Source organism: Podarcis bocagei (genome assembly GCF_964188305.1).
Source record: "Podarcis bocagei genome assembly, chromosome: W".
In the NCBI taxonomy this organism is placed as follows: domain Eukaryota; kingdom Metazoa; phylum Chordata; class Lepidosauria; order Squamata; family Lacertidae; genus Podarcis; species Podarcis bocagei.
The window spans coordinates 76,435,758-76,461,458 of NC_138131.1; the positions used below are offsets into that span (position 1 = coordinate 76,435,758).

Sequence of the window (25,701 nt, forward strand, 5' to 3'; positions counted from 1 at the left end):
AGGTCATACTCAGAGGTTTTGTCCAAAGACTGGAAATAAACAGAAGAAAAAGCCTGCAGGTGGCCCGAAGCAGAAGGGGGGTGGAAAGCCCGCGCCAGGGAAAAACAAAGCGATGTTTGCTGGCACTGCTTCACCAAAGGCTAAAGGCACGTCTGCTGACCAGGAGCAGCAGGGGGGCAAGCTGCAAAACAAGGGTTTGCTTGCTGTAAGGACTGCTCCAACAGCCAAAGGCAGCTTTGTTGTGGATTCAGGCTGTACGCGCCACATTTCGAAGGATCGCCATCTCTTTATCTCCTTCAAGCCTCAAGAAGGTGAGATCCACCTGGCTGATGGAAGGACGTTGCAAATTGCAGGAGAAGGGACTGTGAAACTTGCAAGTTTGCACACAACCATCAGCGGTGTACTTTATGTTCCAGGAGCGGCGAGCAACTTGTTGAGTGTCCCACAGCTTACTGGGCGTGGTTTTCAGATTTCCTTCAAGAGGAGCGTCTGTGTCATCAGTAAAGGCAAAGAGGACTATTTGCATGCAAAGTTTATGGATGGTTTGTTCCATATAACTTATGATGACACTGCTGTTGTATCTAAGGCTGATTCTTGTTGTGTTGCACAAACTAACAAAGTTCTTCATGCAGGTTGCATTCATGATGCGCATCGAAGGTTTTGTCACCTCTCTTGGAAGGCACTGGCCAAGATGCCAGAGGTGGTTGAGGGTTTGAACATCAAACCCTGTAAATTTCACATGAAATGTGTATCCTGTGCAGAGAACAAGGTGAAGGTTGCTCCAAAAGGCAAGGAGTCTAGCAGGCAGGCTTCCAAACCCTACCAGCTAGTGCATGCGGACCTGGTTGGGCCACTTGCGCCCTCTATAGGTGGAGCAAGGTACTTCATGATTCTGATTGATTCTTTTTCTAGGTACATTCATGTGTATTTGCTCGAACAGAAATCGCAAGCGTTTCCGAAGTTTAAGGAATTCTGTGCTTGGTTGGAAAATGTGCACGGTAAACGTATTTCTTGTTTTTTTACTGATCGGGGCGGGGAGTTCACTTCTCAGCAGTTTGAAGCTTTCCTGACTGAGAAGGGAATCCAGCATGACATGTCAACGCCCAGATCGCCATGGATGAATGGTCTTGCGGAGAGAGCAAATCAAACATTGCTGCAAGGAATAAAAACCTTGTTGCATGATGCCAATCTCCCTGATAAGTTTTGGGGGGAGGCTTTGGGGAATTTGGTTTACAGTTATAATCGCAGATTGTCATCACCCATTGGTTGTACCCCCTATGAGAAGATGTTTGGCAAGAAACCCAACACCAAGCACATGAGAATCTTTGGATCGGACATGTGGGTACGCACACAACAAACCAACAAGCTTGGGAAGCGTGGGGCACATGGTTTGTTCATGGGGTACGAAAAAGGTGCATACAGGGTATGGATGACTGGCTCTAAGTCCATTAAGTTCACAAGGAGTGTTGAGTACAATCCTAAGTGGGGGGAAAATGTGGGAATTTTCCAGAGTTACCCAGAGGAGGATGAAGGTGATGTCAAGCAAGCAGCTAAAGCTGAGGAAGCTGCTGATGATGAGGATGATGATGATGATGATGATGATGATGATGATGATCAGAGTTCGGATTCCAGTTCAGTGGGCGGCGCTGCTGCTGATGTCAGTGAAAGTGATGACACAGCAGACTACCAGAGCGCAAAGGCCTCAATCAGACCATCTGATGCGTCTGACAATGAACTGGAAGAACCACTGTTCACCATTGGTCACTTTTCTCCTAAGAAAGAGGAGATGAGTCCAGAAGACTTGCGTCTAGTACGCAGATCTGAAAGGGCGACCAAGGGCAGACCTCCAAAGAGGTATGCTGATGAGTTTGCTAAGACAGCAACTGCTGTTCTTAGTAGCTCAGAGAAGGTATGGGAACCTTCAAGCTTCAAAGAGGTTCAGGAGTTAACCTCTAAAGATGCTGAGCCTTGGCTTAATGCCATGAAGGCTGAAGTTGATTCCTTGAACAGGAACCAAACTTGGGAACTGGTACCGGTAGTCCCAGGAATGAGACTGGTTGGCAGCAAATGGGTCTTCAAGGCCAAGACAGACCAGAATGGCAAGGTAGTCAGACACAAAGCCAGATTGGTTGCCAGAGGTTTTTCACAGGTACCAGGACAGGATTACCACGAGACCTACTCACCCACAGTCAAATATGAGAGCATTCGGCTGATGCTCAAGGTCGCTGCGGAGGAGAAACTGCATGTTTCCCACCACGACATTAATACAGCTTTTTTGTATGGGATTTTGAATGAACAGCTGTTCATGCTTCCACCTGATGGGATGGAGATACAGAAGGGAATGGTCTGTAAACTGCGGAAATCCTTATATGGTCTCAAGCAGAGTGCCAGGTGTTGGAACACAAAACTCACTGAGACATTGCTTTCTCTAGGTTTTCACCAGGGCAAAGCTGATCCATGTGTGTTTGTCAAAGAGGAGGGGCAAAACAAACTGTATTGTTTATGTTTTGTTGATGATCTTCTGATGTTTTGGAAGAATCAGGCTTTTTATCAAAGCACCCTAGCTCAGCTGAAGGAGCACTTTGACATGAAGGATCTTGGTGAGGTATCCAACTATCTTTCTCTGCAGGTGGAGAGGGACCAAGCAGGTAATTTTCTAGTACACCAAACACAGAAAATTGCTGATGTGTTAACCAGGTTGAATTTGGTTGATGCAAACCCAGCAGACACACCGATGGTGACAGGTTACCAGGTAGACAGTACTGCTGAAGCGTTTTCTGACACAACGTTATACAGATGCATTCTAGGCAAGCTGAATTTCATTGCCAGATGTTCAAGACCTGACATAGCTGTAAGCTGTAATCTGCTTAGCAGACATGCCAACAATCCTACGGTTCAGGATTGGAAAGCTCTGAAGCGCATAGCCCGCTATTTGAAAGGGACTATGCACTACAGGCTGAGGTTCACCAGTCAGAAGACTGGAGGTCTTGAAATCTTTGCTGATGCAAGTTTTGGAAGTGACACCACGGATGGTACAAGCACTTCTGGAGTATGCTACATGTACAACCACTGCCTGTTTGACTGGTTGTGCAAGAAGCAGACAACAGTGAGCCTAAGTTCCTGTGAAGCAGAACTCAATGCTCTGTCATTTTCACTCATGGATTGTGAATGGTTGATGCAACTGTTTAAGGACATCAGGGTGTCTGTGAAATGTCCTGTACAAGTGTATCAAGACAATAGATCGTGTTTGGCTTTGCTGAACTCCGAGAGTTGCAAGCAGAGAACCAAGTACTTGCAGATTAAGCTACATCGTGCAAGAGAGTGTATTCAGAAAGGACTGATTCAGGTGTTCTACATGCCAGGAAATGAAATTCCTGCTGATCTGTTGTCGAAGGTTGTTAACAGAGAACAACTTAAGGTTTATGTACAAAGGTTGCAATTGGGTGAACCACAGGTACAACAGGTTACACGGAAAGGGGGAGGATGTTAGGATATTTCCGTTCCACCTTAAAAGGGAGCAGGCTTTTGTAAGTAACAGAGTCTGCGCATGTCCTAGTCACAGGATGTTTATGTCTGCTGTTTTTTCCTTTCGTTTTTGTTCAGTCGGCTCAAAGACACGCTGACAGAATGGACGTGTTTTCTTTTGTTCTGTTAAACGCTAAATAAAGTCTGTAAATTATGCTCTTCTGTGATGCAAGCTTTTGACTGTGCTTTCTGCTGAAAGAGGGTGCACCAGCCTAGGAATGCAGCCTGGCTAGGAATTTCTAAGGCTTCGTGTCTCTAACTGTTGGATCTGCGTGACTACGGGAGGCCGATGGATGTCCAGAACTCCGGCTTGGGGGCTCAGATGGACGTTATCTCCCTGGCAGTTTCCCAACAATTATGTCCAACGTATTGTGCCCATTTAATCATAGCAGATTTCACTGTTTCATCCTGAGTATTCCATTTCAACAGCAAGTTATACATCTTTGACAAAATCTTAGTTTTGGGTTCTAACAGTTCTGTTTCCAACTTTGATTTTTCCACCTGGAAGCCAATTTTTTAATCCAAATTGTATGCCTCTCTTATTTGGTAATAATGAAGCCAATCTCGCACTCTGTCTTTTACTTTCTCAAAGCTCTGCAATTTCAATTTGTCTCCTTCTTGCTCCAAAATCTCCCAATATTTTGGCCATTTGGCCTCCATATTGGGCCTTTTCTGAGCCTTTGCCTCCATTGGTGACAACCACCTTGGGATTTTATTTTCAAGTAAGTCCTTATACCTTATCCAGACATTAAACAGTGCTCTCCGGACAATATGGTTTTTAAATGCTTTATGCGCTTTAACCTTGCCGTACCACAAGTATGCATGCCACCCAAAAACATTATTAAAACCTTCTAGATCCAAAATGTCAGTGTTCTCAAGAAGCAGCCAATCTTTCAACCAGCAGAAAGCTGCTGGTTCATAGTAAAATTTAAGGTCTGGCAGGGCAAACCCCCCTGTTTCTTTTGCATCAGTTAGTATTTTAAATTTTATTCTGGGTTTCTTGCCCTGCCCTGCCAGACAAATCTAGAGATGTCTCTCTGCCACTTCTTGAAACAATCCATCTTATCTATAATTTGTAATGATTGGAACAAAAATAGTTACAGATGGGTAGCCGTGTTGGTCTGCCATAGTCAAAATAAAAAAATTTCTTCCAGTAGCACCTTAAAGACCAACTAAGTTAGTTCTTGGTATGAGCTTTCGTGTGCATGCACACTTCTTCAGATACTTCTTCAGATTCTGTGTATCTGAAGAAGTGTGCATGCACACGAAAGCTCATACCAAGAACTAACTTAGTTGGTCTTTAAGGTGCTACTGGAAGAAAATTTTTTATTATTGGAACAAAAATAACATTCTTGGCAATACATTCATCTTTATAACAGCAATTCGACCCAACAAGGAAAGCTTCAGATTTGACCATATTTCTAAATCCTTTTTAACCTCCATCCAGCATTTTTCATAATTGTCTTTAAATAAATTCCCATTTTTAGCTGTCATGTTAATCCCCAAGTATTTGACCTTCTTAACCACTGTTAAACCTGTCTCATTCTGAAACCTCTCTTTCTCAATCATTGTTAAATTTTTCTCAAGGACTTTAGTTTTTAACTTATTCAACTTAAATCCAGCCACATGACCAAATTCATGGATCAGTTCTAATACTCTTTTAGTACTAGATTCTGGCTCCTGTAGTGTCAATACTAGGTCATCTGCAAAGGCTTTCAGTTTGTATTGTTTAGCTCCGACCATTATGCCTTTAATCAAGCAGTCCCTTCTAATCATATTTAACAGAACCTCCAGGACCGAAATAAAAAGTAATGGGGAAATTGGGCAGCCTTGTCATGTCCCTTTCTCTATCTTAAATTCCTCTGTCACCACATTATTTACTATTAATTTAGCTTTTTGTTCTGAATAAATTGCACTTATGCCATTTTCAAACTCTTGACCGACCCCCATCCCCTGAAGATTTTTCTTCATAAAGCTCCAAGAAATATTGTCAAAGGCTTTCTCAGCGTCCACAAAGATTAAAACTGCTTTAGTGTTAATATCTTCTTGCAACTTCTCCAAAATGTTGATTATATTCCTCGTATTGTCAGACAAGTGTCTACCTGGGAGAAAGCCAGCTTGGTCCTTGTGTATCTCTTCCCCTAATACTTTTTTTAGCCTTTTAGCCAAAATATCAGCAAATATTTTGTAATCCACATTTAACAGGGATATGGGTCTGTAGTTCTTAAGTTCTGTCTTTTCAGACTCAGTTTTCGGTATAAGTGTAATAAATGCTTCTTTCCACAACTCTGGCGCTTTTCCCCCCTCCAAAATTTCATTGCAGACCTCCTTTAGTGGTTGAATTATCCAGTCTTTCAAAGTTCTGTAGTATTTTGAGGTTAAACCATCCGGCCCTGGAGATTTTCCCAACTGCATATTCTGAATGGCACCTTCTACGTCCTGTTCCGTAATTTTGTGATTCAACATTATCTTATTTTCTTGAGAGATTTTTTGCAATCCGTTTGTTTTCAAAAACTGGTCTATATCAAACTCTTTCTGGGGTCCTTGTGTATATAATTGTTTAAAATACCTCTGGAAGCATTTTCTAATTTCCGCTGGATTCTGAATGTTTTTCCCTTCCACTTCCAAGTTGGTAATAGTGTTGAGTTTTTGTCTTTTCTTCATCTGCCAAGCTAACAATTTCCCACATTTATTTGCCGATTCAAAAGTCCTTTGTTTCATTTGTTTAATTTTCCATTCGATTTCCTGATTTATCATCTTCATATATTGCACTTGATGTAACTTTATTTCTCTCAAAATCTCTTGTGAATTGGGTTTCACTCTCAGTTTCTTCTCGCCCTCTTTTATTTTTTCCATTTTTTTTTCTTTTTTCTCATTTTGGGCTCTCTTCTTTAATGAATTCTGTTGGATCAGAAACCCCCTCATAACTGCTTTACTTGCATCCCAGACTACTCTTTTTTTCCACATTAGTTTTCAAATTTATCTCAAAATAGTCTCTCAGAGTTTTTTGGGCCTTCTTAATCACCTCTTGATCTCTAAACAAGGTGTCATTCATTCTCCATCTGAAGGAACCAGTTGGTGTTAGTTTCATCTCCATTTTCACGGCATTATGGTCGGAGCACGTTTTAGGGCAGATCTCAACTTTCCTAATCTTCGGTGCCAGTCCTCTAGTAATCCAGATTTGGTCAATTCTTGGCCATGTCTTTTGGGCTTCAGAAAAGAAGGTTCCCTCTCTTGCCAAGGGATTCCTAATTCTCCAAATGTCAGTCGAATCCATATTGTCAGTCAATTCAAAAAAGGTTTTTGGTAGTCTACCATCTTTAGTAACTACCTGTCTCTGCGACTTGTCCATGTTTGTGGATACCACTCCATTCATATCTCCCATCAAAATAATGTTATAGTCCATATAGTCCAACAAAGTCTCATGCAGCTTTTTATAAAATTCAGATTTCCCCTCATTCGGTGCATAAACTCCAATTATCAAAAAAAAATTCTCCTTGTGTTTGAATTTCAATTGCAATAAATCTTCCTTGGTCATCTTTAAAAATAAATTTCGGTGATAGGCTCTCTTTTGCATAAATAACTACTCCTCGCTTTTTAACCTTGTCTGATGAAATAAATTCTTGACCCAGTCTCTTATTAATCAATATTTTCCTATGTAGCCTTATCACATGTGTTTCCTGCAAGCAAATCAGGTCCAATTGCTCCTTTTTCAATAAATGAAAAACTAGGGCTCACTCTAATTGACTTTGAAATCTCTGATCCCAAAGAAACATGGGAAATTATCAGGAAGACTCTCACAGAAAAAAGTGTTCTCGCCATGCTTGAGGTTGCAAAGCACAGCACCTGCTCTCCTATCCACTTAAATCTCCCTTTATGTAGAGATTTCCAAAAGGGATACATGACAAATCTGAAGAAACATGAATCGCGTAGGCTGTTTATGTTGGCCAGATTTAACATGTTTCCCTCGGTGGTAGTGAGAGGAAGATACTTAGCTATCCCAGAATCAGAGCGTCTCTGTAAATGCAGAAAACAGGTACCCGATACTCTAGAGCATATATTCTATTCCTGTGATTTTGGCAGTCATGCCAGAAAACAATTATTTGAGGCCCTAAAATTGACTAGACAGATTTTTACACAACCAACTGTTCAGGACCTGCTGGCGGACAGCGATGACCAAATTACTTTAATAGCGGCTGAATTTTTAAATGCTGTCCATGAAGAGAGAATGGACCATGATAAAGAGACTTAGTGGTTTTTAATGGTAGGTGATGTTGCTGTGTTGTATTATATTATCTATGTACATTGATTTATTTCCTGGACTTAAGAATAGGTCTGGGATAAATTGTGTTCGCTGAGCCCGTATTTTATACAGTCTGTATATGATGTTTGTTTGTTAATGTGTGGTGTGCTATGCCTAATAAAGGATTTTGAATTGAATTGAATTGAATTGAATTGAAAAACTTTCTTCCTTTTCTCCGGGGAATTAAGTCCGTGAATATTCCAACTTAATAGTTGCAGAGACGTGATGTATTTAAATTATTTCCCTCCAACTGCTCCCAGTAACTCCTCTTGTTCTGACAGTGGTATCACTTTCTGTAGTTTGTCCAATCCCAAAGGTGGTAATACTTTGTCTAGTATTCCTAGTCATAAGGCTCCTGGCTCTCCTTCCACTCCTTTTTGCAGGTCTTCTTCGTGATCTCTCAGAAATTTTTCTTTCTCCTCCACTGATCTTATTTTAAACTTTTTACCTTTAAAGGTAAAAGATAGGCCTTGAGGGAATTCCCACCTAAAGATGGTTCTATTTCCTTTCAGCAAGGTCACCAGGTCTGTATAGTTGGACCTGAGGTCCAAAAGTTGTTTCGGGATGTCCTTAAATATCTCCACTCTTGAGTCCTGAATTATCAAGGTATTCTGGTAATGCTGGTTCAAGATTTTGTCTCTCTCCTCTTTTGATCGAAGGGTGATCAAACAGTCTCTCACCCTGTTCCTTCTCCCTTCTCTTCCAAGTCTGAAAGCCTTTAGTAGTATTAAGATACAAAAATTACAAACATTGAATCCGAAATAATACTATACAAACAAACAAAAATGGAACATAAAAAAAAGCAGAGGAAACAAAACAAAACAAAACAAAAACGAAAAGGCACACATCTACAGAAAAAAACCATATCGTCATTATAATCTAGTCATTACATACATATACACATATTGACTTCCTTCCTTTGTTCTAAGACCTCAAAAAAATTACTCTTACTGTATTCTTGTCTCTAATTAGATTACTTCCATCTTTGTACTTTTTTTTTACACCATTTTTCTTTTTCTTTAACCCTGTAAAGCATCATTCATTACATACCGATATACTTACTCCAGAACAATGTTTTTTTAATATACTCTTTAGCACATCCCCATTCTTTTAATAATTTCTGGTCCGATTGTCCCCTTATGAATCCTGTGGGTCTTGCCAGATTTATGTATTCACAAAATTTAATTTGCCATTCTTTCACTGATGGAATTTTTCTCCCTTTCCAGTTTTTTGCTATAAGCATCCTGGCAGCTGTTGTTGCATAAAGGAATACTTTCCTTTGATTGTCGGGAATATCATTTGTGATTAAACCTAAAAGGAATGCCTCCGGTTTTTTACTGAAAGATATTTTAAACATCTTTTTGAGTTCTTCATAAATTTCATTCCAGAATTGTTTAATAGGTCGGCATTCCCACCACATGTGAAACATTGTTCCTATTTATTTTTTGCATCTCCAACAGGTATTTGATTTTAATTTGTAAATTTTAGCCAATTTTACCGGAGTTAAGTACGGTGGGGCACACAATTTGTGGGGCACACCAAAGGTTCACCTTCTTCCAACTTGCCTAAGCCTTGGGGGATGGCCTTCTGTCCCCCAGACTTTATGGGGGGCCAGACTATATTTTTTGGGGGGGGTGAATGAATGCCTATGCCCCACAAATAACCCAGAGATGCACTTTAAATAAAAGCACACATTCAACTCATGTAAAAACACGCTGGTTCCCGTACTGTCCACGGGCTGGATTTAGAAGGTGATTGGGCCGGATCCAGCCCCTGGACCTTAGTTTGCCTACCCATGGGTTATAATCATTTGTAGGAGGAGCACTGCATTCAGCTCCCTCAGGGCCCGTTTTTGTTTTTCAATTGTGTACAAAGGTACTTCAGGAAGAACTCTTGCTTTGATTGGTCTTTAGCTTTTTCTGCCTTTTGGTTGTGGTGCTGAGGTCCATCTGGTTGTTTTCTATCAGCTGTAACTCACTAAAAAGATGAATACATTTTCTATAGAAGATTAAGCTGTAGCTGTAAAATTTAAAATGAAGTGTATTTTCACTTCTTGTGTGTGTGTGTGTGTGTGTGTGTGTGTGTGTGTGTTACATAACTACCAAGCAACTCCACGGTCTATCTACTTCATTTATACATAAAAAAGAATTCCAATGTATGTACTACTTGAAAACTGATTGCCTTCTTCAAAATATAAAATAAAAGTAAACTATGATTAGGAATGTATAAGATATAACAAAAACTAATCTGAATAAAACTGCGCCTCTCAGAGGTCTCTACGGGGCCCCCCTGACGTCTGCGCCCTAGGCGGCTTTCTAGATGTCCTGATGAGAGCCCCAGCCCTGTGTGCGTGTGAGCGGGGGCGGGGGGAGGCTGCACCGAGCGCCTTCAGGGGGTCCTTCCCGGCCTCTGAGAATGATCTCTTGGCCCTTTCGGCCTGGTGGGACTCTGACTCCCATCAGCCCGAGGAAGCACGGTCAATGGCCAGGGACAATGCAAGGAAACCTACTGTTTTGTTCGCTTTCGATTCCTTTTGCAAGTGCATTACATTTTGCTTTTTCAACTGTCTGAAGCAAGTTGAACTCGTGTATAAAAAAGTGTTTCAGCTCAGCCTCTCTGAGACAACCCACGAAATAATCCAGTAGTCTATTGAAGCATTCGTCGAGATTTGCTGCAACCCATTCATCATCATCACGGGACCACTTGGTACATGCATGAAAAAAGGTAGTTTTGGCAAGGTAAGAATGGACGCGCAGCAACATCGCGCTCGCTGGCCCTGCCGGAGAGTGGCGCGCACATTGAGGAAGAGCGCAGGGGAAGAGCGAAGTCAGGCTACAGCGCTTCTGCCTGTTGGTAGATGTTTCCGGGGATGCTGTAAGCCTGCAGAACCCGAACCAAACCCCTGGGTCCGCCTTGCTCAGGGCCTCAGAGGCTCTCCAAGGATTTCAGGCAAGGAGAGTCTCTCTCAGCCCTGCTTGGAGATGCTGAGCGGGATACACTCGAGGACGTCCTGAGCATGAGGCGGATGCTCTGCCACTGAACCGTGTCTGTCCTTTGCCTCTGCGCCCTGTAGCGCATCAGCAGCACCCAGAGGAGACCTGGTTGGGGGAAATACTCTTGTGCGAAAGGGAGAACCGCTGCAGAAAGAGGGGCTGCGTTGGCCACTCTCTTTTGTCATGTGGATTTCCCCATCACCGCATTAAAAAAAGTCAAAATACTAGGAGCACGTTCTTTTAAATTGCTCATCCCTTCGTTTGAAGGTGGTTCGAAATCCTTTTTCAGGCTTGCTATGGGACATTGGTTTGGCGCGTTCCTCCGTCTTCCGACGCTTCTTTATGTTATGATGATCATGTTTAATGTATCTATTAGCGATACATGTGTGCTGAGGCTGCTGCCCGAGAGCATAACGTGCTGGTGGCTTACAATATTATTATTACACAATAAAAAAATTAATACATTACAATATTTTATCATAATTACCGTTTATAATATGTTACAAAGTATAAATTTTAATATTATATAAAATGTATAGTGTACAATCATAGTATAACAAAAATAATATTAATGTACCCCCTGAATTTATAATAATAATATAAATATTTTATACTATTTTATCGTATTAACATTACTATATCTTACAGAGTGTGCTATAAATTATATAACACAATATTGTATAACAACTCTAATATTTATATGTCTTCTGCCCTCAATATATTATTACATAATTATCATACATTCTAATTTATATTAACATGCTATGAATTGTAATATATTATATTTAAAGTATATAATGTTATGGTATAACAGTAAGATTGATATTTCTCCCCGCCTTCCGAATTACCCAAATCTCTAATAATTTGGAGCGTGATTTGCTGAGTGGGTGGAAGAAAATAAAAACGGCATATGAGGCTGGGCGCGGGGAAAACAAATAAAAACCGCCACCCCCGTTTTCTTTTCACCGGCGGTAGCGGCATGAAGTTCTCCGGCTGACGCGTGTTCTTTTTCGACACAGGCAAAGAAAAGATGCTTCCGAGTCTTGTTTGGTTTTTTTCCTGAAAACAATCCGAAACACATTTTGGAAGGGGGGGGTAATTTTCCCTCCTCCACTCTTTTGCTCGGTCCTGGACTCCCCTGAAATCCAGGAAGTCTCCTGGCCGAGGCGAACCGGCCCGGCTGAATCTCCGCGGCGCCTCAGTCTGCGCGCTTTGGGCTGCTGGCCAGTTCCCCGGGCTGACCGTGAGGAGCGAAGCGCGCCGCTGGGGAGGCCCGGTCGACGTCACGCGCGCGTGCACCCATCCAACCATCCAACCATCCAGGGTGAGAGAAAACAAACCCGGAGGGAGACTTTCCCCCCCAAGAGGATAATACCCCCCATGCCCCCGCCCCATGTTTTCCCGAGGAGCACAGAGTTTCGGTCGCTCCAATCTGGAGTGGGGGGGTGGGGGTGGGTGGGAAACCAGGGAGGGAACCAACAGAAGGCCCTCGGCGCTGGACCTCAGTGTCCAGGCAGAACGATGGGGGTTGAGACACTCCTTCAGGTATACTGGACGGAGGCCGTTTAGGGCTTTAAGGGTCAGCACCAGCACTTTGAATTGTGCTCGGAAAGGTACTGGGAGCCAATGTAGCCCTTTCGCCTCCACTGTTGCTCCTGAGTAGCCAGTGCGCCCCGTCGGGGCCTCAAGTGCATGGAAGCCAGTCTCCAGCTGGGCTGATGAGGATGGGACGTTTCGTCTTCGGGCTGCGCCAGGAGGTGGGGCAAGCGGAGATCTGCTCAAAAGGCCGCGGGGGGGGGGGAGCACTGCCCCCATCGGGTGGGTGGGGGTTCTGACTCCCGACGCCCCACCCCATGGGTATAATGGAGCCCTAACTCTCCACTCCCCAGCGCCCTCCTTCCTCGGCTGGGCGCTTCTTACCCCCGCCCACCCCCACCCCCACCTCAAGAGGCGGTGGAAGAGACTGGGCTAGCGCAGCCTCCCCGCCCAGTTATAAAGGCGGCTGCCCTCCCCTGCCCATCGGTCGGTCGGTCGGTGCCGCTGCCAGTCCGCCCTTAGGTCCCGGACCCGCCGCCACCATCACCGCCGATTAAGGCTCAGACGCTGCCCGGCTCTCCTACTTTCAGAGGAGATGATGGATTGCTCCTACGACGATGATCTGGACGAGCTTTGCCCAATCTGCGAGGACAAGGTATCCGGTTACCATTACGGACTGCTCACCTGCGAGAGTTGCAAGGTAAGGGCCGGCCGTCGAGGGACAGCGACCCGCTCGGGACTGCCTCCCGCAGCCGAGAAAGGGGCTTAGGGGTCGTCTTCTTAGGAAGGAGAGAGGGGAGAGCTTTGAGATCAGGGATCCCCAAATTTGGACCCCCAAAAATGTTTCAGGGCAGCAGCGTGGGCTTGTGGGGTCGGATGCCCTTCTTTTAAAAAAATGCAGGCTTCCCCTTCCCCAATGAACTCCGCTCCACCCGCCGACTGAATAATGACCCCCGGATGGGATTATCATAATAAATGCCGCATTGAAAATTGGCTATCGCCCTGGGCTTCTTAACTGCAGCGCCCTAAAACACCCCAGAGCAAAACCGTCAGTGCAGAAAATTATGGTGGCGTATTTTAATACATGACGCTGGACGTGCGTATTTAAAAGAGGTTCATCTCTCGGCTAGGGATGGGGTTTACAAATATTCGCAGGGCAAAACGGTGAGTACAGGATTGAAAAGGAAATAATTAGGATGCAAACAAAATTTGAATTATTATCGCTATCACTGCTTCATGGTTATAGGAAATAGTGATAACTGCTTCAGTATTATTAAAAATAATCATTAAAATTAAGCCATGCTACTAATATTAGCAACATAAATGCAAATCATTATATTGATTAAAATAGCTCCAAAATTATTGTTAAATATATTTTTCTTAAGCACCAAGCCATCCACATCGAACTCTGGATTACCCAGCGCTTCAGAACAGTATTTCATTAACCCCAGAACCTTTCCCATATTCTGTTGAAAATCCCGGTACATATTTCGACCTGTAGAAGCCGTCACTCATCTTAATTTTCTCGGGCCCATCTCTGTAACGCAGCCCCACAACGCTTGCCCTGTAGAACCCACAATACGGCCTCAGTTCCTTTGGGGTTTTTGTTTTCGATCATTTGTGATATTTTAGAGGCCACAGGAGGACTGCGAATGTTTATCACTTCTCTTCAAACCCCGATTTTACGGATGGCGAGTTTTAAGGAGTCTGTGATCCGGCGCCCAAAATCGCATGTAACGCCGATTTGATGTCACTCCCATTCAGGAGCGATAGGTTCCCTAAGTCTGTTCCGGGGAGGGGGCGGGGGCCGGGGGGCAAATGCTTCCCCTGCGCGGCCTTTTCGTCCCTAAAACTCTTTTCGAAAAATGCGCGGTAGGAATTCTTTGGAAACCTTCTCTGAGAATGAATAAAATGCTTCCGGAATAAACGAAATTGACTGGTTTGCGGGCGACTCGATCAGGCAATGTGTCCGGGAAAATGCATCCCGGTCTGGAGTTCTCAAAAGGTGATTCAATGAAGGAGATTCGTCTTTTGGGGAACCACAAGTCTTAGCAGTTAATAATATTGAAAAACTGAACCTAGGGGAGCGTTTGGCGATCTGGGGATCTGGGGACGCTTTCTGGTGAGCAGCATGTGCACGTCGGGGTGTGGATGTGATGGCAATTATTTTCCAAGAAAGTGCCTTGTAGATTTTTAGGCGCGGGAAAATATATGGCTGCGCGAAAGACGCCCGATGACCCTGCACGCCTCTTTCCCTAGAGTCGAGGGGGTGAACCAAATGGAGCCCCGGAGCGCTGCACTCGGCCCTTCTGTGCAAAAGGCCTAGTGGTGCTCAGGACCAGACCCAGCTGGTCTGCTCCGTCCTTCTCTCCAGGAACGGGTTTGCGCCAAACAGGGTCTCCGGAGGCCGCCAGAGGACGGTGCTTGGCAGGGGCCCCTGCTGGGAAGGGTCGCTTTGCAAGCGGTGGGTGCGAGAAGGGTTAGGGAGAAATTGGGGGGGATGAGGCGAATATTGCCCTCCACCCCACCCCCCAAATGATGACACCCAGCAAGGGCATCCCTTTAAAGTGAGGTTACAGGGAACCAGGCAGAGGGCCTTCTTGGTAGTGGCGCCCGCCCTGTGGAACGCGCTCCCAGCAGATGTCAAGGAAATAAGCAGCTATCTTATTTTTTAAAGACATCTGAAGGCAGCCCTGTTTAGGGAAGTTTTTAATATTTAATGCTGTATTGTTTTTAACACTCCATTGGGAGCTGCCCAGAGTGGCTGGGGAAACTCAGCAAGATGGGCGGGGTATTATTATTATTAATAATAATAAAAAAATAAAAATGTCTGTTCTTGGGCATTTTTCTGCTTTGTGGATTTATTTATTTCCCGGGTGAGGGAAGACATTATTCTGTTTTTCTTCGTTCAGTTCGGTTTAGTTTCTTTCCAGTTCCCCCGTCCTCCCTTGCTGTCTCTAAAGGTGTTTTTGCTTGCTTGCTTGCTTGTTTTGAGACGGTGCTTTTGAGATTCCCACCTTAATGGTAGGATCAAGGAAGGTGGGGGAGGGAGAGGCCCAAAGACGGAAGGATGTGTCTCCGGGTATGTCGTGAGGCTCCCACAAAGAAAGGGCAAGGTCCATGGAGTCTCTTCAAACTTCCGGAGGTGCCCCCCATCATGTGTGTGTGTGTGTGGGGGGGGGAATCGGCAGCTCCAGCTTGAAGGCCCGGCCGCCCCCACCCTCACCACCAGCGAAAGGGAGATGCGCTTTCCCTGGGGGACTGATAATGCCCTAAGCGCCTTGCGGGGGTGGGTGGGTTGCCAGTTAGGTCCTGTGAGAAACTCTAGTCTTAAGAAACATCTGCCACCCTGTCTCAGTCTCTCGCTGGAAAAAGTGTATTCCTTCACTTACACTTCAGAATTATAATTAGAATTATTAAATGTATTGCTCACTCTTCACCAGTAGGTCCCAGGGCGGCTTACAACAATCTGAAATTCAGAATTAACAATTGTGTGGTAAGCCGGCACTGCTCCCCCTCCTCCTCCCGCGTGGTTCTTGCAGTTTAACATCCTGGCGGAAGGTTAGATTCCAGGAGGCAGAATATGACAGGGCATGGGGTATCTGCAGACAGGTGCCGGGGCTGAAGCGAGGGGGCCTGGGCAGTGGAGCCAACTGAGGAACCGTGCCCATCTTGCATTCTGAGAAGAGGCTCCCTTTCCCCAGGGTGAGGCCACCTCTTCTAGGGATTCATCCCTGGAGCTGAGCCGCCCCCCTGTTCTGAGTCGAAGATCTTTTTATTTAATTGCCTGAGGTTGTGACGTCATCGGCGGCGTGCAGAAGTTCACAAGACAAAATGACTTGCGGAAATGTGCTTTATTTAAAATAATCACAATATGATGTGATTCTTCTCCTTATGTGGAGGTGGTGATGGTGATGTGATGTGATGGAATTGGAATAATAATAATAATAAATTATTTTTACCCCGCACATTTAATTGGGTTGCCCCAGCCACTCTGTGGGTGGCTTTCAGTATATATATATAAAAATAGTAAAACACAGTAAAACATTACACCTTATAGAGCTTCCCTATACAGGGTTGCCTTCAGATGTTTCCTAAATGTTATATAATTACTGATCTCCTGATGGGAGGGTGTTCCACAGGGCAGACACCACTACCGAGAAGGTCCTCTGCCTGGTTCCCTGTAGCTTCGCTTCTCGCAGTGAGGGAACTGCCAGAAGGCCCTCGGAGCTGGACCGCAGAGTTTTGGGTGCTTGTCGCCCCTCCTTGATAGGAGTCAGGGAGGTGGCGATGGTGGGGTCCAGAACGGGACAGCTTGATTAGATGCTAATTATATTGGAGCTGTGGTCCCCAAAGGGGTCCCTGGCTTCCCAATTCTCCTTTGCCCCAGTTAGCATGGCCACCGGACTGGTTAGGGGTGATGGGAGTTGTACCCTTTGCTATCAAGTGCTTGGGTCCAGGGTGCTCCGGTTATTGTCCCTGCTCAGCCCTGAAACTCTCCCCGGTTGTGCCACATTTCCCTCCTCCTCTCACCGTTGCTCCATCCCTGCTTTGCTCAAACGTTCCATTTCCGAGCTGCCTCTTGTGGATATGATATGATATGATATGATATGATATGATATGATATGATATGATATGATATGATTTCACTCCTGGTGCGATGTGTGGTCTTCTGCATGTAGTTCCAAACTGTGATAATTTACAACAGGTACTTTATAATAAGCAAACATCCAAACGTGGAAACTATTATTTTATTTTAAAAGCCACATGTTCGATCTCCAGCTTTTCTAAGTACCGCTGGGAATGACCTCTGCCCATGAGCTCTGCTGCCAGTCCATACAGGCAGTGTTGAGTCAGGTGAACCAAAGTTCTGCCTAGGTATGAAGCAGATTTCCATTTTCCTGAACTGCTAAGACAAAAAAAAATGAACATGCTATAAGCTTCTTCATCAGATGCATATGGGGACATGACTCTTGGGTTGTGGTATTGTTTAGAGATTGTTGTTGTTGTTTATTGTTTACGACTACTTTGGAATGTTTGTAATTGTGTGGGTTTTTTTACATGTTGTAAGCTGCCTTGAATATGGTTTTAACTTTGGAAAGGCAGCACACAAATAAAATGATTGAAAGACAGAGAGAACGTTAACTGAAATCAGAGGGAAATTAAATGGATTTATGATTACTAATAGTATCACTATCATCTTACAAAGGGCCCCAAAGTATCTATCAGCTGTAAAGACAAAAACAGTCTATGCCCACAGACTCACCACCAGAGAGACATGGCACAAAAGAAATAAACAAGGAGGAAGGCAGAGGAAAGCAAGTGTTTTTTTTTTTTTTTTTATGATAATTTTTATTAATTTTCCAGACATATAATAAAACACAAACAAAACAAAAGCATACAAGACATACAAACGAATAAACATGTATAATTACTTAAACTTATTTTCCTAAACCTTCTTTCCCGGACTTCCCCATACCTCCCTTTTTCTGCATCCTTATGTTAACCCTTTCTCAGCAACCCTTCATTCAATTAATTCAGTCATTTTCATTGTGCATCCTTTAAAGTTATGATTTACCGCTGCAAAGCTCTATTTCTTATAACCATGACATCTCAGCCATCATCAATTTTACAACAGTCTTTAAGGTATTTTTTGAATTTCTTCCAGTCTTCTTCCACCGTCTCTCTCCCCTGGTCACGGATTCTGCTGGTCATCTCTGCCATTCCCATATACTCAATCACCTTCGCTTGCCATTCTTCCAGAGTGGGTAGCTGCTGCGTCTTCCAATACTTTGCCAGAAGGATTCTTGCCGCTGTGGTAGCATACATGAAAAATGTTTTGTCCTTCCCTGACACCAATTGGCCCACCATGCCCAGGAGAAATGCCTCTGGCTTTTTCAAAAATGTCCATTTAAGGACCTTTTTAATTTCATTATAGATCATTTCCCAGTAGGCCTTTACCCTCGGGCAGGTCCACCAAAGGTGGTAGAAGGTACCTTCAGTCTCATTACATTTCCAACATTTGTTACTGGGCAGATGATAAATTTTTGCAAGTTTGACTGGGGTCATGTACCACCTATAAACCATTTTCATTATATTCTCTCTTAATGCACTACAAGCTGTAAACTTGATACCTGTATTCCACAACTGTTCCCAGTCATCAAGCATTATGTCATGACCTATGTCTTGTGTCCATTTAATCATGGCTGATTTTACTATTTCATCTTGTGTATTCCACCTCAGCAGCAAGTTATACATTCTCGACAAATTCTTAGTATTGGGTTCTAGCAATTCTGTTTCCAATTTCGACCTCTCCATCTGGAAACCTATTTTCCTGTCTTGTTTAAATACCTCGTTTATCTGATGGTAATGCAACCAATCTCGTACCTTAGACTTTAATTTATCAAAACTCTGCAATTTAATTCTTTCACCATCTTGTTCTAAAATTTCACAATACTTTGGCCAATTGGGTTCCATATTTAGTTTTTTTATCTCTTTAGCCTCCATTGGTGATAACCACCTAGGGGTTTTACTCTCCAGCAAATCCTTGTATCTTATCCAAACATTATACAGTGCTTTCCTCACAATATGGTTTTTAAAGCCTTTATGCAATTTTACCTTGTCATACCATATATATGCATGCCAACCAAATCTGTTGTCATGCCCTTCCAGATCCAAAATATCTGTATTCTCAAGAAGTAGCCATTGTTTCAGCCAGCAGAAAGCTGCCGATTCATAGTAGAGTCTCAAGTCCGGCAGGGCAAAACCCCCTCTATCTTTTGCATCAGTTAAAATCTTAAACTTTATTCTGGGCTTTTTGCCCTGCCAGACAAATTTTGATATGTCTTTTTGCCACCTCTTGAAGCAATCCATCTTATCCAAGATCTGGAGTGTCTGGAATAGAAACAACATTCTAGGCAATACATTCATCTTGATAACAGCAATTCGGCCTAACAAGGAAAGTCTCAACCTTGACCATATTTCTAGATCTTTTTTCACCTCTGTCCAACATTTTTCATAATTGTCTTTAAATAAATTTATATTTTTAGAAGTCAAGTTCACACCCAGGTATTTCACCTTTTTTGTTATTGTTAAACCTGTTTCACTCTGAAACTTCTCTTTCTCTGCCGTTGTTAGATTTTTCTCCAACACTTTGGTTTTTTGCATATTCAATTTAAATCCTGCTACTTGACCAAATTTCTCAATTAGTTCTAAAACTCTTTTAGTACTAGTCTCTGGCTGTTGCAAAGTCAATACCAGATCATCTGCAAATGCCCTTAATTTGTACTCTTTTGTTCCAAGTTCAACGCCTTTAACCAATTGGTCCCCTCTAATCATGTTCAGCAAAACCTCCAGGACTGTTATAAAAAGTAAGGGTGATATTGGGCATCCCTGTCGTGTACCTTTTTCTATAGGAATCTCTTCCGTTACCACATTGTTAACAATCAACTTTGCTTTTTGCTTAGAATATATAGCACCTATACCGTTTTCAAATCCTTGGCCTACCCCCATCCCTTGGAGATTCTTTTTCATAAAGGTCCAACAGATATTATCAAAGGCTTTCTCCGCGTCCACAAAAATTATAACTGCTTTTCTATTAATCTTTACTTCCAGCAACTCTAAAATGTCTATAATGTTCCTTACAAGGATCTATCAGCTGTAAAGACAAAAACAGTCTATGCCCACAGACTCACCACCAGAGAGACATGGCACAAAAGAAATAAACAAGGAGGAAGGCAGAGGAAAGCAAGTGTTGAAGCAGTTGCTTCCTAACTGGCCCACGGATGGGGCCAGGTTGGTCTCCCCTTTGCAGTGTTGCTGTTCCTTGAACAGTCCTTCAGATACCCGTGATAAAGGATGCAAAAATGGTTACAGTCACCCTTCCCAGAGCAGAGTTGATGATCATAATGCTTTGGTACATGTGTAGTGGGATACACTCTCACACATATTCAAGTCTCCCGATTCCACCCTGCCGCTTTCCCAGTTGCCCCCCTTGTGTCCCAAAGAGCACCAGAGGGAACTGGGTTTTGAGACAAGGAGCAGAGCTAGCTATCTAAACACATTTAAAAGGACACAAAATGTTAATTGGCTGAATGCCTGGCTGAAGTAAAACATTTTCGCCAGGCGCCACAGATATGTATTGAAGGCGACAGCCGAGCCTCCCTGGGGAGAGCATTCAGCAAGCGGGGAGCCACCACTGAAAAGGCCCGTTCCCCTACTGCAGCTCTCCGGGTCTCCAGTAGAGGGGGCAAACGAAGAAGGGCCTCAGGTGGTACAGTCTTCTCCCTCCTGCACCCAAGCTTCATCTGTGTCGGGTTCACCGTGAGTTCCTCAGAATCATAGGCTCTGCTCTGGAAGGTCTGGCATATTTACTGTACTAAAGCGAGAGTTATAATAATAATAAGAAGAATAAATTTTTATTTATACCCCACCCTTCTCAGTTCAGAAAACCGGGCTCAGGGCGGCTAACAACAAATTTAAAACACTTAATTGAGGCAACAAAAAACAGCTTAAAATACAGTATAAAACGTGAATAACAATAAATTCAGAATTCAAAAATCAATTGGGGGGGAAATCCATCCAACAAACATTAGATGATCACCACAGGGGCGCCGACTTATAAAAAATATTGGGGGGGCCCATACCGGGGTTGAAGCTAGACAAGCCCAGCTTGGCAAGCGCCTCCGCAGCTCCTGCTCTCCACACCCACCACCAAAGGAGCCAACTTCTAGGGGCCGAAGTCCTGTTGCGCCCCCATAACATATTTGAGGTGGCGAGGCTCTCCCAAAGTTGACGAGCATTGCCATTCAAATGGCGTACATGTGCTGCATCTTGTGATTGGTTATGTGGAGCGGGACTTTCCTGCTCTCCCCCCCCTCCACGTTTAATTCAAGTTGGCACCCCTGCCCCCCACCCCAAGAGAAGATCTCACTCTTATCCGACCCGGGGAAGCGAAAGGGGGGCTGTTGCGCTGCGTCTGCCGCTCGCCTGACAGCAGCAACGTCTCCCTTCCAAGCGCCGCCCTCAACGCGGAATTGCGCGCAGCGGATACGCGCAAGCGAGCTCTCCAGTTCAGGCTGCCCGCTACTCGCAGCCTTGCCCCGATAGGGCCGCTCTCGGCCCGCCTCCCTTCCCTCCCCTTCACCGGCGGAGACCGGCTTGGGCCGAAAAGAAGCCGCCCGCTCCCTCTGCGCCACGCACGCCTGTTCCCCGGCAGCGCAGCGGGCCGAAAGCGAAGTGGCTTCAGCTGCAGCCCCGTTTAAAACAAACAAAAACGCCGAGCGGCTTCCTGATTGGCTGCACGGTCGGGTCAGATGGTGGTGCGTGTTTTCCACCTAGCAATTTCTTCTTTGACGTTTGGAATGGAAACAGAAGGGGAGGAGAGACAGTGGCTGGAGGAGGAGAAAAGGGGATGGCCGTGGGGTGTGATGATGATGATGATGGGGGGGGAGTGCAGAGCGATCTCCTTCTAAAGCTCTTTTTTCCCTCTTCCTCCTCCCCTTCACTGAAACATGGTGTGGTCCAAACCGGCGGCGGCGCTCTGCTGGAGGGGTGCCCGAGATTATTGGGGGGCGGAGCCCCCCCAAACGAATTTTTGAGGGGGCTCGGGCCCCCTCAGGCCCCATGGAGTCGGCGCCTATGGATCACCAGGGCTAGCTGGCTGAGTTAGTCCTATTTGGGCCAGCGAGGAGACCAGGGGAGAATGAGCTGTGGGATCCCAGAGCAGGCAATCTTCATAAAAAGGGGAGGGGGAGGGAAGGAAGGGGACTAAAAGATTAGGCTACGTTCAAATTGAAAGCCAGGTGGAATAGCTCTGTCTTACAGGCCCTGCGGAAGGAATTAAATCCTGCAGGGCCCTGGTCTCATGGGACAGAACATTCCACCAGGTCGGAGCCATCACTGAGAAGGCCCTGGCCCTGGTGGAGGATAATCTGACTTCCTTAGGGCCCAGTGTGGGAATGTTCAGGGATGCAGGAGAGGATATATTGTCTGATTATATCCTTATCCAACTTGTGTTAACAAGTTCCCCAATTTCAGCAGAGTAACACATTCCCCTTTATTTTAAGTTTGCAACGGCAGCGTTTGCTCAGGCTCGCTAAAGCCTCTATAATAACTGTTCTGGTAATTTCGCCTTATTCCCTCATAAAATAGAAGAGACGACACAGTCTTTTACAAAAGTATTAAAAGAGTTTACTCACATTCTGTTCACATTCAGATCCCAGAAGGCAGACTTAGCTTAATGAAGTAACATACACTTGGAATCTATCTTTTAAGAAGACAGTCCCTTTGTCCTCTCTTGGGAAGCCAAGAGGGCATCTTTGGCTTAGTAGATGTTGTGTCTTCGATGCATGTGGTGAAAGAGAGAGAGATGGCTGCCCTGCCCTGTGCTTTTGTCATTACCTGCACAGGTGAGGCCACACCCACCTCTAGTCACATGCAAAGGAAGTCTGCCCCAGCCCAGAAGGAAACAGGAAGTTTACCTGCTGGCTGGACAAACATCCCTCCCCATGTGTAAACATGTTCACTCTAGGAATGTTGTACTTGACTGCTCTTGTGTTTCACATCCCACACTCAGGACCTCTAAACTATGATTATTCATGGACCTTAAGGACCTCTGCAGGGCATACCAGGAGAGGTGATTCCGTAAACAGTTCCACTGGGCATACTCAGAGAGCATTTTTGAATTCTCCTCCCAAGTGACAGCTGCTTTGGGCAGGGTGGGGTCTTCAAGGTGAGGAGTGTGGGACCCACCTGTGATCCCCGTTTCTGGGGAATTCTTCGCACTTCCAAACTCCTTGAACTTCTCACACTTTCCCCACACATTTTATTAAGATGTGGTGTTAAGATGTTAAGAACGGTGGACTCATAATCTGGTGAACCGGGTTCGCTTCCCCGCTCCTCCACATGCAGCTGCTGGGTGACCTTGGGCTAGTCACACTTCTCTGAAGTCTCTCAGCCCCACTCACCTCACAGAGTGTTTGTTGTGGGGGAGGATGGGGAAAGGAGATTGTGATAAAGCGGGATATCAAATCCAAACTCCTCCTCCTCCTCTTCTTCTTCTCCTCCTCCTCCTCCTCCTCCTCCTCAGGGCTTCTTCAAGAGAACTGTGCAGAATAACAAGCACTACACGTGTATGGAGAGCCAGAATTGCAAGATCGACAAGACACAACGCAAGAGGTGTCCCTATTGCCGGTTCCAGAAGTGCCTCGTGGTGGGCATGAAACTCGAAGGTGACTCCAGTTGGCATAGTCTTGGGCGGGCGGGAGGGGGTGAGTCTTTGCAACACAGAAGGTAGGTGCTGACGGGAAAGTGCCTTCTGCCAAGTGGGTGGGGGAGGGATCCTGACATCCAGCCTATGTCCTTGATGCTGCTGCCTCTGAGCTAACCGCAGCCAAGAGGGCTTCTGCTCCAGCCCAAACAAGATGTGGGGACGTGAGACTTGATGTGGGCGGGGGTTGGTGACCTGACTCCTACCAGCCATTTTCTTCCTCGTTCCCCCTCTTAACCCCCGTTGCTTTTCTACCTCTGAGGGGGCGGGGAAGCAAAACATATAGGTATACATGCATTTCTTGCCTAGAATGCAAAACCTTCCCTGGCCAGGACGTGCGTTTTTGAAAAGAGCGCGCCTCCACACACAGCGTCCACCCAAACAACAGTGCCAGGTGGTTTAAAAGAGACTTTTTGAGATGTTCTAGATCTGCTTCCTTTATATCTTTAGCCTCTTCCCCCTCTACCCACCCCGTCCCCTAGTAATCCCCCCTTCTCCTTCTGCTGGGTTTCCATGTGTCCCGTGTGGGTCTCTAGAAGAGACCTTACCCTGCAAGGACTCTTGTAAGCGAGACCATGTAAAATGTAAAGGAGCTGAGGTTTTTTCCCCTGTGTATGCTGTCAAGCTTAGTTGCAAGCCACAATATCCTTATTACTATTAATTCAGTGTTCCATTTGAGTGGAGGCCCCCTAAGGCCGTTATCATTGGGAAAGTCGGATAATGATGACAGTATTCTTGTGGTTCCTCAGGAGCCAGTGATGGTAACCAACCTGGAAGGCTTTAAAAGAAGATTGGACGAATTCATGCAGGATGATAAGGCTATCAATGGCAGCAATGCTTTCAGATGTGCTCAGATCCTGCTTGCATGTTTCCCATGGGGGTATCTGGGTGGCCAGTGTGAGAACAGGATGCGGGGCTGGATGCCACCCCCACCCCCGCTTGGGCTCCCCTTATGTTCTTGAGGCAAAATGCCTGTGCAGCCTCTTCTGACGCTCTTATGTCCAAGGAGCGTTTCGTGCCCGCCGCCCCACCCGCATCATAATGCTGACTCTTTGAGAAAGGGCTAGCAATAGGGCGATAATTAAATCTGACAGGAGTCCCTCCCCACGTCTCATTGCCCAGGCCCAGTTCCTGATGCTCGGTGTGCTTTGCTGGAGAAGTCCTGAAAAAAAAACCGCATTTATTTTTACACTGCTTTTAAAACCCGACTTTCCAGCTCTGTTTCCACTGAGTGAGCTGAAGATTGGTATATTTCCCATTTAGAGTCTAGCAATTAAAAAGCCGCAGTACCGATTCAATGCACACTATTTGCTGGTACTCCCAGTTTAAAACCCGATTTTCCAGCTCTGTTTCCGCTGCCGCTGCCGCTGCGGGTTGCTGTCTTGTTCGTGGGGACCTTCCTGCCTTGGAGAGCTGAGGGCTGCCTGTAGCTTGCAGCGGCGTGGCAGCCTGGAGAGCAGGATGGGGCGGCGGCTTTGAACGACATAAAGTGAAAGCAAATTCCTCCATGGGGTGGAAAGGAGGAGGCGAGGCTGGGCGCTGGTCCCGCGGGAGGCTGCTCCACAGCATAGTAGTCTAGGTCTGGAAGGACACGTGTCTCCGGGAACCAATTGGGGTTTCAAATAATAAAAACAAGATAAAAATAAACACACAGAGAGATCATATGAGAGCCATCTTCAAATACATAAAGGGCTGTCGCATGGAAAATGGACCGTGCTTGTTTTCTCCTGCTCCGGAGGGTAGGACCCGAACCCATGGTTTCAAGCGACAAGAAAGGAGATTCATTCAGACTCAGCATCAGGAAGAAATTTCTGGCAGCCCAAGCTGTTCGACAGTGGAAGGGTCTCCCGCAGGAGGTGATGGTCTCTCCTTCCTCGGAGGCTTTGAAGCAGAGGTTGGAGAGCCACCTGTCAGGGGTTCCGTAGTTGTGATTCCTGCACTGCGGGGGTTGGGCTAGACGACCCTTTGGCTTCCTCCCAACAAAGCCCAAGTAAAGACTACCAATTTTATCAGATCATTAAGGCTAGTTCCATAGTTGCCAGGCTTGCGATGAGGGTTGTCTTGAAAATGATGGT

At 45.2% G+C, this 25,701-nt stretch overlaps 1 pseudogene across 1 annotated transcript in view; it reads left to right on the plus strand.

The window, feature by feature from the left end:
- The first annotated feature begins 12,952 nt into the window (after positions 1–12,952).
- LOC308578145 (steroidogenic factor 1 pseudogene) overlaps positions 12,953–25,701 on the plus strand; it is a 30,721-nt pseudogene continuing 17,972 nt past the window's right edge. The window contains exons 1-2 of the transcript in view: positions 12,953–13,057; positions 23,447–23,588. The product of the transcript in view is annotated as a steroidogenic factor 1 pseudogene (transcript). The remainder of the gene's footprint in view (positions 13,058–23,446; positions 23,589–25,701) is intronic.